Genomic DNA, 13,816 nt, shown 5'->3' on the forward strand with positions numbered 1-13,816 from the left:
AGAAATGTCTATTTAGGTCTTCTGCCCATTTTTGGATTGGGTTGCTTGTTTTTTGTTATTCAGCTGCATGAGCTGCTTGTAAATTTTGCAGATTAATCCTTTGTCAGTTGCTTCATTTGCAAATATTTTCTCCCATTCTGAGGGTTGTCTTTGCTCTTGTTTATGGTTTCGTTTGCTGTGCAAAAGCTTTGAAGTTTCATTAGGTCCCATTTGTTTAATTTTGTTTTCATTTCCATTTCTCTAGGAGGTGGGTCAAAAAGGGTCTTGCTGTGATTTATGTCATAGAGTGTTCTGCCTATGTTTTCCTCTAAGAGTTTGATAGTTTCTGGCCTTACATTTACCTTTTTAAGCCATTTTGAGCTTATTTTCGTGTATGGTGTTAGGGAGTGTTCTAATCTCATACTTTTACATGTACCTGTCCACTTTTCCCAACACCACTTATTGAAGAGGCTGTCCTTTCTCCACTGTACATTCCTGCATCCTTTATCAAAGATAAGGTGACCATATAAGCGTACGTTTAACTCTGGGCTTTCTACCCTGTTCCATTGATCTATCTTTCTGTTTTTGTGCCATTACCATACTGTCTTGATTACTGTAGCTTTGTAGTATAGTCTGAAGTCAGGGAGCCTGATTCCTCCAGCTCTGTTTTTCCATCTCAAGATTGCTGTGGTTATTCAGGGTCTTTTGTGTTTCCATACAAATTGTGAAATTTTTTGTTCTAGTTCTGTGAAAAATGCCAGTGGTAGTTTGATAGGGAATGCATTGAATCTGTAGATTGCTTAGGGTAGTAGAGTCATTTACACAGTGTTGATTCTTCCAATCCAAGAACATGGTATATCTCTCCATCTATTTGTATCATCTTTAATTTCTTCCATCAGTGTCTTATAATTTTCTGCATACAGGTCTTTTGTCACCTTAGGTAGGTTTATTCCTAGATATTTTATTCTTTTTGTTGCAATGGTAAATGGGAGTGCTTTCTTGATTTCACTTTCAGGTTTTTCATCATTAGTGTATAGGAATGCCAGAGATTTCTGTGCATTAATTTTGTATCCTGCTACTTTACCAAATTCATTGATTAGATCTAGTAGTTTTCTGGGAGCATCTTTAGGATTCTGTATGTATAGTATCATGTCATCTGCAAACAGTGACAGCTTTACTTCTTCTTTTCCAATTTGGATTCCTTTTATTTCCTTTTCTTCTCTGATTGCTGTGGCTAAAACTTCCAACACTATGTTGAATAAGAGTGGTGAGAGTGGGCAACCTTGTCTTGTTCCTGATCTTGGTGGAAATGCTTTCAGTTTTTCACCATTGAGGATGATGTTGGCTGTGGGTTTGTCATATATGGCCTTTATCATGTTGAGAAAAGTTCCCTCTATGCCTACTTTCGGCAGGGATCTTATCACAAATTGGTGTTGAATTTTGTGGAAAGCTTTTGCTGCATCTATTGAGATGATCATATGATTTTTCTCCTTCAATTTTTTAATGTGTATCACGTTGATTGATTTACGAATATGGAAGAATCCTTGCATTCCTGGAATAAACCCCACTTGATCATTGTGTATGATCCTTTTAATGTGCTGTTGGATTCTGTTTCCTAGTATTTTGTTGAAGATTTTTGCATCTATGTTCATCAGTGATATTGGCCTGTAGTTTTCTTTCTTTGTGACATCCTTGTCTGGTTTTGGTATCAAGGTGATGATGGCCTCATAGAATGAGTTTGGGAGTGTTCCTCCCTCTGCTATATTTTGGAAGAGTTTGAGAAGAATAGGGGTTAGCTCTTCTCTAAATGTTTGATAGAATGTGCCTGTGAACACATCTGGTCCTGGGCTTTTGTTTGTTGGAAGATTTTTAATTTCAATTTCAGTGCTTGTGATTGGTCAGTTCATATTTTCTATTTCTTCCTGATTTGGTCTTGGCAGGTTGTGCATTTCTAAGAATTTGTCCATTTCTTCCAGATTGTCCATTTTATTGGCATAGAGTTGCTTGTAGTAATCTCTCATGATCCTTTGTATTTCTGCAGTGTCAGTTGTTACTTCTCCTTTTTCATTTCTAATTGTATTGATTTGAGTCTTCTCTCTTTTTGTCTTGATGAATCTGGCTAATGGTTTATCTACTTTGTTTATCTTCTCAAAGAACCAGCTTTTAGTTTTATTGATCTTTGCTATCGTTTCCTTCATTTCTTTTTCATTTATTTCTGATCTGATTTTTATGATTTCTTTCCTTCTGCTAACTTTGAGGTTTTTTTCTTCTTCTTTCTCTAATTGCTTTAGGTGCAAGGTTAGGTTGTTTATTCGAGATGTTTCCTGCTTCTTAAGGTAGGATTTTATTGCTATAAACTTCCCCCTTAGAACTGCTTTTGCTGCATCCCATAGGTTTTGGGTCGTCGTGTCTCCATGGTCATTTGTTTCTAGGTATTTTTAAATTTCCTCTTTGATTTCTTCAGTGAATACTTCGTTGTTAAGTAGTGTATTGTTTAGCCTCCATGTGTTTGTATTTTTTACAGATCTTTTCCTGTAATTGATATCTAGTCTCATAGCATTGTGGTCGGAAAAGATACTTGATACAATTTCAATTTTCTTAAATTTACCAAGGCTTGATTTGTGACTCAAGATATGATCTATCCTGGAGAATGTTCCATGAGCACTTGAGAAAAATGTGTATTCTGTTGTTTTTGGATGGAATGTCCGATAAATATCAAATAATTCCATCTTGTTTAATGTATCATTTAAAGCTTTTGATTCCTTATTTATTTTCATTTTGGATGATCTGTCCATTGGTGAAAGTGGGGTGTTAAAGTCCCGTACCATGAATGTGTTACTGTTGATTTCCCCTTTTATGGCTGTTAGTATTTGCCTTATGTATTGAGGTGCTCCTATGTCGGGTGCATAAATATTTACAATTTTTATATCTTCTTCTTGGATTGATCCCTTGATAAGTATGTAGTGTCCTTCTTTGTCTCTTCTAGTAGTCTTTATTTTAAAGTCTATTTTGTCTGATGTGAGAATTGCTCCTCCAGCTTTCTTTTGGTTTTCATTTGCATGGAATATCTTTTTCCATCCCCTTACTTTCAGTCTGTATGTGTCTCTAGGTCTGAAGTAGGTCTCTTGTAGACAGCATATATAAGGGTCTTGTTGTTGTATCCATTCAGCCAATCTGTGTCTTTTGTTTGGAGCATTAAGTCCATTTATATTTAAGGTAATTATCGATATGTATGTTCCTATTCCCATTTTCTAAATTGTTTTGGGTTCGTTACAGTAGGTCTTTTCCTTCTCTTGTGTTTCTTGCCTAGAGAAATTCCTTTAACATTTGTTGTAGAGCTGGTTTTGTGGTGCTGAACTCTCTCAGCTTTTGCTTGTCTGTAAAGCTTTTAATTTCTCCATCATATCTCAATGAGATTGTTGCTGGGTAGAGTAATCTTGGTTGCAGGTTTTTCTCCTTCATCACTTCAAATATGTCCTGCCATTACCTTCTGGCTTGCAGAGTTTCTGCTGAAAGATCAGCTGTTAACCTTATGGGGATTCCCTTGTGTGTTATTTGTTGTTTTTCCCTTGCTGCTTTTAATATGTTTTCTTTGTATTTAATTTTTGACTGTTTGATTAATATGTGTCTTGGCGTATTTCTCCTTGGATTTAACCTGTATGAGACTCTCTGTGCTTCCTGGACTTGATTAACTATTTCCTTTCCCATATTAGGGAAGTTTTCAACTATACTCTCTTCAAATATTTTCTCAGTCCCTTTCTTTTTCTCTTCTTCTTCTGGAACCCCTATAATTCGAATGTTGGTGTGTTTAATGTTTTCCTAGTGGTCTCTGAGATGGTCCTCAGTTCTTTTCATTCTTTTATCTTTATTCTTCTCTGCAGTAGTTATTTCCAGTATTTTATCTTCCAGGTCACTTATCCGTTCTTCTGCCTCAGTTATTCTGCTATTGATCCCATCCATAGCATGTTTAATTTCATTTATTGTGTTGTTCGTCATTGCTTGTTTCATCTTTAGTTCTTCTAGGTCCTTGTTAAATGTGTTTTGCATTTTGTCTATTCTATTTCCAAGATTTTGTATCATCTTTACTATCATTATTCTGAATTCTTTTTCAGGTAGACTGCCTATTTCCTCTTCATTTGTTAGGTCTGGTGGGTTTTTATCTTGCTCCTTCATCTGCTGTGTGTTTTTCTGTCTTCTCATTTTGCTTATCTTACTGTGTTTTGGGTCTGCTTTTTGCAGGCTGCATGTTCTTAGCTCTCGTTGTTTTTGGTGTCTGTCACCAGTGGCTAAGTTTTGTTCAGTGGGTTGTGTAGGCTTCCTGGTGGAGGGGACTAGTGCCTGTGTTCTGATGGATGAGGCTGGATCTTGTCTTTCTGGTGGGCAGGTCCACGTCTCGTTGTCTGTTTTGGGGTGTCTGTGGACTTATTACGATTTTAGGTAGCCTCTCTGCTAATGGGTGGGGTTGTGTTCCTGTCTTGCTAGTTGTTTGGCTCAGGGTGTCCAGCAGTGTAGGTTGCTGGGCGTTGAGTGAAGCTGGGTGCTGGTTTTGAGATGGAGATCTCTGGGAGGTTTTGGCCATTTGATATTATGTGGAGCTGGGAGGTCTCTTGTGTACCAGTGTCCTGAAGTTGGCTCTCCCACCTCAGAGACACAGCACTGACTCCTGGCTGCAGCACCAAGAGCCTTTCATCCACACGGCTCCGAATAAAAGGGAGAAAAAGTAGAAAGGAAGAAAGAAAGAAAGAAAGAAAGAAAGAAAGAAAGAAAGAAAGAAAGAAGGAAGGAAAGAAGGAAGGAAGGAAGGAAGGAAGAAAAGAAAGAAAGAAAGAGGAAAGAAGAAGGGAGGGATGGATGGAAGGAAGAAGGAGGGAAGGAGGTAGGGAGGGAAGGAAAGAAAGAAAGAAGAAAGAAGGAAAAAAGAAGATAAAATAAAATAAATTTAATTTAAAAAATAAAGTTATTAAAATATAAAATAATTATTAAGAAAAAAAATGTTTTAAAAGAAAAGACGGTTAGAACCCTAGGACCAATGGTGGAAGCAAAGCTATACAGACAACATCTCACACAGAAGCATACACATACATACTCACAAAAAGAAGAAAAGGGGAAAAAATCATAAATCTTGTTCTCAAAGTCCACCTCCTCAATTTGGGATGATTCATTGTCTATTCATATATTCCACAGATGCAGGGTACATCAAGTTGATTGTGGAGCTTTAATCCACTGCTCCCGAGGCTGCTGGGAGAGATTTCCCTTTCTATTCTTTGTTCTCACCGCTCCCGGTGCTCAGCTTTGGATTTGGCCCCGCCTCTGCATGTAGGTCGCTGGAGGGCTTCTTTTCTTCACTCATACAGGATGGGGTTAAAGGAGCAGCTGCTTCGGTGACTCTGGCTCACTCAGGCCGAGGAGAGGGAGGGGTACGGAGTGCTGGGTGAGTCTGCAGCGGCAGAGGCCAGCGTGACGTTGCACCAGGGTGAGGCATGCTGTACGTTCTCCCGGGGAAGTTGTCCCTGGATCCCGGGACCCTGGCAGTGGCGGGCTGCACAGGCTCCCCGGAAGCGGGGTATGAATAGTGACCTGTGATCGCACACAGGCTTCTTAGTGGTGGCAGCAGCAGCCTTAGCGTCTCATGCCCGTCTCTGGGGTCCGCACTTTGAGCCGCGGTTCGTGCCCATCTCTGGAGCTCCTTTAAGCAGCACTCTTAACCCCTTTCCTCACGCACCAGGAAACAAAGAGGGAAGAAAAAGTCTCTTGCCTCTTCGGCAGGTCCAGAATTTCCCTGGGACTCCCTCCTAGCTAGCTGTGGTGCACTAACCCCCTGCAGGATCTGTCCTCGCCGCCAACCCAGTCCTCTCCCTGTGCTCCAACCTCTCCCTGAAGCCCGAGCCTCAGCTCACAGCCCCGCCCACCCCGGCGGGTGAGCAGACAGGCCTCTCGGCCTGGTGAGTGCCGTTCGGCAACGATCCTCTGTGCTGGAATCTCTCCGCTTTGCCTTCTGCACCCCTGTTGCTGTGCTCTGCTTCACAGCTCCAAAGCTTCCCCCTCCGCCACCCGCAGTCTCTGCCCGCAAAGGGGCTCCTAGTGTGTGGAAACCTTTCCTCCTTCACAACTCCCTTCTACTGGTGCAGGTACCATCCCTATCCTTTTGTCTGTGTTTATTCTTTTTTCTTTTGCCCTACCCAGGTACGTGGGGACTTTCTTGCCTTTTGAGAGGGCTGAGGTCTTCTGCCAGCAGTCAGCAGTTGTTCTGTAGGAGTTGTTCCACATGTAGTTGTATTTCTGGTGTATCTTTGGGGAGAAAGGTGATCTCCGCATCTTACTCTTCCGCCATCTTCCCCTCGTCCCGACCAACCCTATTATATGTTAAAGGATGTGGGCTAGCAGTGACTTGAATAATATTTAATCAATGGGAAAGCTCCTTTAGCCCCAGGATTCCTCAAAACTGATTTACATTTCCAAATCTTAAGTTTTGGCCTGTAGAGAAACAGCATTTCCAAGGTGAAAGGGCTTATATGTGTGTGTAAGTGTGCGTGTGTGTTTGTGTGTGTGTGTGTGTGATTCTTGGAGCAAAGGCCTAGAGCAGTTTAACTGTTGAAAAAGTGCTCTGTGGCCAGAGATGAAAAGGTAATCTTCCCATATGCTCAAAAAGCAAGAGACTTCCTAGTTGCTCAATAGATATGTTGTTCACTAATGAAAGGCAGTGATTCTTGAAAGAGCTGTAATTATTTTTTTTTCATTTGAAGGATGAAGGATAGGTGCACGTGTTCTCTATCTCCTTCATAATGGATTTCTAAATGACAATTTATATATCTGCCAGGGTGATAGTGTGGTTTAGTGGAAAGGCCATGGGCTCTGGAATTGGGTTTGAATTCCAGAGCTGTCACTTAATGTCACTTACCAGAGACCCCTTGTGCTTTTTTTTTTTTTTTTTTTTTTGCGGTACGTGGACCTCTCACTGTTGTGGCCTCTCCCGTTATGGAGCACAGGCTCCAGACCCGCAGGCTCAGTGGCCATGGCTCACGGGCCCAGCCACTCAGTGGCATGTGGGATCTTCCCGGACCGGGGCACGATCCCGTGCCCCTTGCATTGGCAGGCAGACCCTCAACCACTGTGCCACCAGGGAAGCCCCCCTTGTGCTTTTTGATCCTCAGTTTTATCATCAGTAAAATGACCATAATAAGATGCATTTCACAGGTGTGCTGCAACAATTGAATGTGATGTGACAATCGAATACTATGATGTGTCTCTGTTACACAGGGTAGTGGCTAATAACTTTAGAGTCAGGCAGCCAGACATGGGGAAAAGTGCTCTACACGTATTAACTCATTTAGTCCTCACAGCACCTCTATGGAGGAGTGCTATTATTATTGCTATTATACAGAAAAGGAAAAGATATGAAAACCTTAACTTGTAAAAGTAACACATGAGGGAATGGTCATTTGTTTCCAAAAGTAAGTTTAGCTTTATGAAGAACTGTAGCCATAGCCACCCTCCCAATCATGAAACTTCCTTCTTAGAGGGGGTGGCCCAGAACTAAGCATGTAATGTTTGTATGGGCAGATTAGCACATAAGATGTAGCTGTCAGCTCTCTCTTTCTGGACACTGTATCTGTTGAAATGGCCTAACAACATCACATTACATTTGCTGGCAATAGCACAATTTGATTAACAAGGAGTTTACCTTATACAGTTATTCTAATTAAATTTCATCTCATTAGATTTAAACTTATTTTTGGATTCTCACTTGGTTATGTAACATCAGTCTATTATCTATTTATCTGTCTGTCATATATCATCTACTTAGATGCCTATATTCTTTTCTTTTTCATATTCCTTAACATTAATCAAGTACCTACTCTATACCAGGCATTCTTGATATGGATATTAGAGATCCAAAAATGAACTAAATATCTGCTGCTTTCAAAGGCTTCCCATGCTCTTGGGTAAGACCAATTATACGTAATAAATTTGAGAGCACAGAGGTAGGAATCACTAAATATGTCCAGGGTGAGTTGTGAGATCAGAGAAATCTTCACAAAGCGGATGATGTTTGAGGGCAGATTTATTCTTTTTTCTGTAGTATGCGGGCCTCTCAGTGTTGTGGCCTCTCCCGTTACGGAGCACAGGCTCCAGACGCACAGGCTCAGTGGCCATGGCTCACAGGCCCAGCCGCTTCGTGGCATGTGGGATCTTCCCGGACCGGGGCACGAACCCGTGTCCCCTGCATCGGCAGGCGGACCCTCAACCACTGCGCCACCAGGGAAGCCCATTGAGGGCAGATTTGATAATGATGATAATAGGCACTATTTATTCCCTCAATATTCATTCAATAAATATCGACCAATTTATCTAATGATCAATTATTGAATGTTAATTATGTTTCTGGCATCCACATTGAGAGATACAGTGGTAAATTACACAGACCTTGAGTTTATAGTCTAGTATAATTACATAATTATATGCTATTAAGTAATTTATTAAAAGTGAGGGACAACATAATATAGTGATTTAAAAGCATGGATTCTGGGACCAGATCACCTGGCTTCAAATCCCCAGCTCTACTACTTACCAGATGTATGGCCTTGTGTAAATAACTTCTCTGTACTTCAGTTTCATCATCTGAAAAATGGGAATAAAAATAGGACCTACTTCATAGGATTGTCATGAGAATTGCATTGGACAATAATCAAAAGTGCTTAGTTCCTGGAGAACAGCAAGTGATATATAAGTATTTGTGCATCAAGTGCAGAAAAGAAGAAATAGTGGGAGCCTTGGAAACACACAGCATATAACAAAGAGAAGGGGCAATCTAGTTTGGGGATTCAGGAAAGGTTTCCTGATGATGTGACAATTAAGCTAAGAACTGCATCAAGGAAGACTTCTCAGAAAGGACATTAAAGTTGACACATCTGAAAGAACAGTAGGAGTTTGTGATGCCAGGTCCTTGAGAGCTGGTTTAAAGAGACTGGTCTTTTTCATAAAGAAAATGGGAGGCTATTGACATGTTTAAGTGGGTTAGGGAAACTTTGCATATTGGGAAAATCACTTTTTTATTAATTTTTATTGGAGTATAGTTGCTTTACAATGCTGTGTTAGTTTCTGCTGTACAGCAAATTGAATCAGTTATACATATACATATATCCACCCTTTTTTAGATTTCCTTCACATTTAGGTCATCACTGAACATTGAGTAGAGTTCCCTGTGCTACTGATGTTTGAAATAAAAGGATAGTAGGAGAAAACTAGAAATAAAGATACCAATTAAGAGGCAGTGGCAATATACAGGTGAAAGATGATGGTGACTGGGACTAAGGACATATCAATTGGAATGAAGAGGCCTGGAGAAATCTGAGAAATATTCAAGAGGTAGAAATGGCATAAAGAGCTTAAGAACTAAGTAATTTAGTGTGTATGTTTGTGTGTGTGTGTGTGTGTGTGTGTGTGTGTGTGTGTGTTTATCAGTGATAGAGGGAGTGATGAGAGAGATAGAGGAATTAAGGATGATATTCAAGTCTTTGGTTTCGAGTAGCTAGGTAAATGATGAGGCCATTCACTGAGGAAAGAGAACCGTGATGGAGAAGCAAATTCATAAGGAAAAAAGATGAGGAGTTCTGTTGCTGTGTTATTAATATGTGCTAGATACCATGTTATACACTTTATATGCATTATCAATATTCAGCAGCCCTGTGAGATGAGGTTTATCATTTTACACTAATTACTCTTTTTCAGATTATGAAATCAAGGCTTAGAGAGGTTAAACAACTTGCTCAAGATGACATAGCTAAATAAATGGCAAAATTGAGATGTGAAATATGTTCTCTCTGACCCCTTAAGCCCATGTTCATTCCATATTTCTCCATAGTCTCAGAGGATAACTTGGATCACCCTTTTCAACTCCAACCAGCACCAAACACCTGACGTCTTCCTTGCTTTATTTCTCAACATCTGCCTCAATGACTAAAAGAAAGTCCTTAAGTGTAAGTAAGATGTCCAAGATTACTAAGTAAGCTCTGAGTTTGCAACTTAGAAAAGGTGGGAAACTAGAGAAACCAAAGTAATAACTTCTCTAAGGAGAGAATTCAATACAAATAGCTTTCCTTCCAGCTAACATTGCCCCATCACTGCTACCCAAGTCAGTTTTCCTGCTGGCGCTCTTGCTCCTCTGCTTTTGTCCTTCCATATAACTGGTGACATAATCATTTTCCTTATGTATAATGATATTTTCCTAATTCTGAACTGGCATAGTCTGGCAGAGGGATTTTGTGCTGTGTCCAGCTGTAGAAGGAAGTCTGGTGGGTATATTTTGGTTGCCAAAATTTTGGAATTTCTGGGACATTTTGACCATTTTGGTGGTGTCTGGGGACACAATATATGAAATCAGGGCTGCTCTAAAAAAATCCGGGTTATTTGCTTCCTCTTCCCATATCCATAACTGCAAATTATACCAGTATATCTTCTCAATTTTCATTTAGGCCATTGATAAATCAGTGAATGGGCCAAGGCCAAGGCTTTTTAATCAGGTTTATGTCAGCCTGTTATTTAGTTACTCATCCCCTTTCAGAGTTGGCCCTGAATCAGTTGTGAACCCTATCAGTATTCCCCTATGGTCTCTATCTAAAAAAATTAGAATGAGAGAGCTTACTGAAGTCTCACACTCTATTCTCTTGCATGGATACCTTGTTAACAACACAAACAAAAACAAAGTTTATTTGTCATCACTTGTTTTCAGTGAATGCATGTTGGCTTCAAGTATATACTTTTTATAAGTCATCAAGGATCATTCCTTAAACAAGTCATTGAATCACACCTGATTTCAAGAAGTTCATTTGTGGTTTATCAAAAGCACCCTCTTCCCCTTTCTGATAATGCTTACCCTGTTAAACTATCTTCAGCTTTCAAGCTTCACTGCAATCCCCCAGGGCTGTTTAATACCCAGTGGCTTAACCTTTCTCACAATTCTTGGTATGTGATTTTTCTGATTTAGGAGGCTTGAACTCATTTAAACTCATATCAAAATAGAAGTATTTCGAGTACTTCTAACCAATGTTCATTTCACTGTGAATGAGGACTATTCTCCTTCTCGATCTATTTAACACTGGTAGTAGGAATTAATTTCTCAGATTAGCAGTTGTCTCCCAGAAGAGAGCAGTACCCTGAGTTGTGAGATAGTGTAACAAGTCTGTAAAAGCTCTGAGAATTATCTGTAATGATCTATCAGCAGGGCAGCTGCTGCTTCATGCAGCAAAATTTTGTGAATTAGCAAAAGCCATTCTCACACTCTCCTCGACCTCTCATACCCCTAACAGTTCCAGCTCTGCAAGTGAGTAGTTGGAGAGGGAACTATGCCTTTCTGCAAATTAGAAAAAGCTGTCCTTCCTTTGGGGAGTTGTGGCTTGATACCAAGGCACACAGGACAAGAAGAATAGGGGCTGGTTTTCAGTCCTCACTCATGCCCTCCACCAGGCCTCCTTGTGTAGTGAATAACCTGCAAACTGCACATGGTGGGTTCTGTCTATGAGGATAGGAAGAAACATCAGTAGACAGGACAAGGCCACTGTCAAAACTTCCCTACATCAATGTTGCTAAAGGCTGGCTTGGGGCATGGAATTCAGTTTCCATCTTAATTTCTTGACATTATGTCTGTGCTTCCAGAGAAGTTTCTCTATGAAGGATTTGTCTCATAGGGATTTACAGCAATATTAATTCCAGGTGAAATGCATCAACTGATTTTGATTTCAAAACAATGATTCAGAGAAGGCCCTTCAGACATTAAAAATGGGACCAGACTGCCCTGTCTGATCAAGATATCTCCTATAATTTCCCTGGCAAATGACTGGAATAGAAGAAATGGTCCCTTCTAGTGGAACCAGTGGTTCAAACCATGGGCTCTTGAGTCAAAATACCTGGATTCATAACTTGTCTCTGCCACTTCCTGTGTAAACTTGAGCAAGTCATTTGATCTCTGTGTCTCAGTCTGCTCATGAGTCAAATGAGAATCATAATAGCACCTACTTCATAGATTTGTTGTGATAATGAAATGAAATGGTAAATGTAAAGTGTTGAGTACAATGCCTACCACATGGTGAACATGTAATAACTATTAGTTATTAATAATAAACAGCAGGTTTCATAGAAGAACAGACTGTCAGACCTGGAACAGCAGAATAATTTAGTCTACTCTCCTATATGTGGATTGAAAGGAATTCCAGAGAATATGAATGTTCAAACCAGAAAACCCCCAATTGTATAGGAAACTGAGTCTTACTGATGAAAATAAACTTGTCTTAGGTAACTCAGAGGGTTAGTGGCCTCTTCTAACCCAGTGTATCTGTCAATAAATAATTCTTAACTGGGATTGAAGATTTCGAGGGCAGATGAAGGTGATTATTTAAAAACTATAAAACAATGGGCCTGTTCTTTCTCTCCAGTTATGCTGATGGACCTCCCTTCATACCTTGAAGGAAGACATGACCACTAATAACTTAGTGGTTTCACTGACCCAGAGATGAATAGCAAAGAGAGCATGGAGTTTGATGTACAGAGTCTTGAATTCTAGTACTGATATTACCACTGAACTAGCTGTGTGACATTGGGACAAGTTGCTTGCCCACTTGGAGTCTCAGTTTCCTCACATGCAAAATGTATATAACAATAATTGTCCTACTTTCTTGACAAAGTTCTTGGAAAACTGAATGTAATAATGTATGCATATACCAAGTACTGTCCAAATGCTGATTGATATTCATATTAAATTTATCATGTTCATGCTGGTCATTTATGATGCTTCCCAGGATGTGTTATTTTTAAACTTTTTTTTTAGTGGCAATTTATTTTATTTTTTAATTTTCTTAATTTTTTAACGTCTTTTTTGCAGTATAATTGCTTTACAATGGTGTGTTACTTTCTGCTTTATAACAAAGTGAATCAGTTATACATATGTTCCCATATCTCTTCCCTCTTGCATCTCCTTCCCTCCCACCCTCCCTATACCACCCCTCTAGGTGGTCACAAAACACCTAGCTGATCTCCCTGTGCTATGCGGCTGCTTCCCACTAGCTATCTATTTTATGTTTGGTAGTGTATATATGTCCATGCCATTCTCTCACTTTGTCACAGCTTCACCTTCCCCCTCCCCGTATCCTCAAGTCCATCCTCTAGTAGGTCTGTGTCTTTATTCTCGTCTTACCCCTAGGTTTTTCATGACATTTTTTTTCTTAGATTCCATATATATGTGTTAGCATACAGCATTTGTCTTTCTCTTTCTGACTTACTTCACTCTGTATGACAGACTCTAGGTCCATCCACCTCACTACAAATAACTCAATTTCGTTTCTTTTTATGGCTGAGTAATAATCCATTGTATATATGTGCCACATAGTCTTTATCCATTCATCTGATGATGGACACTTAGGTTGCTTCCATCTCCTGGCTATTGCAAATAGAGTTGCAATGAACATTTTGGTACATGACTCTTTTTGAATTCTGGTCTTCTCAGAGTATATGCCCAGTAGTGGGACAGCTGGGTCATATGGTAGTTGTATTTGTAGATTTTTGGGAACCTCCATAGTGTTCTCCATAGTGGCTGTATCAATTCACAATCCCACCAGCAGTGCAAGAGTGTTTCCTTTTCTCCACACCCTCTCCAGCATTTATTGTTTCTAGATTTTTTGATGATGGCCATTCTGACCCGTGTGAGATGATATCTCATTATAGTTTTGATTTGCATTTCTCTAATGATTAGTGATGTTGAGCATTCTTTCATGTGTTTGTTGGCAATCTGTATATCTTCTTTGGAGAAATGTCTATTTAGGTCTTCTGCCCATTTTTGGATTGGGTT

Source organism: Delphinapterus leucas, chromosome X (genome assembly GCF_059928025.1).
Source record: "Delphinapterus leucas isolate spDelLeu-1000000601 "Yukka" chromosome X, BTC_Dleu_Yukka2, whole genome shotgun sequence".
NCBI classification, from domain to species: domain Eukaryota; kingdom Metazoa; phylum Chordata; class Mammalia; order Artiodactyla; family Monodontidae; genus Delphinapterus; species Delphinapterus leucas.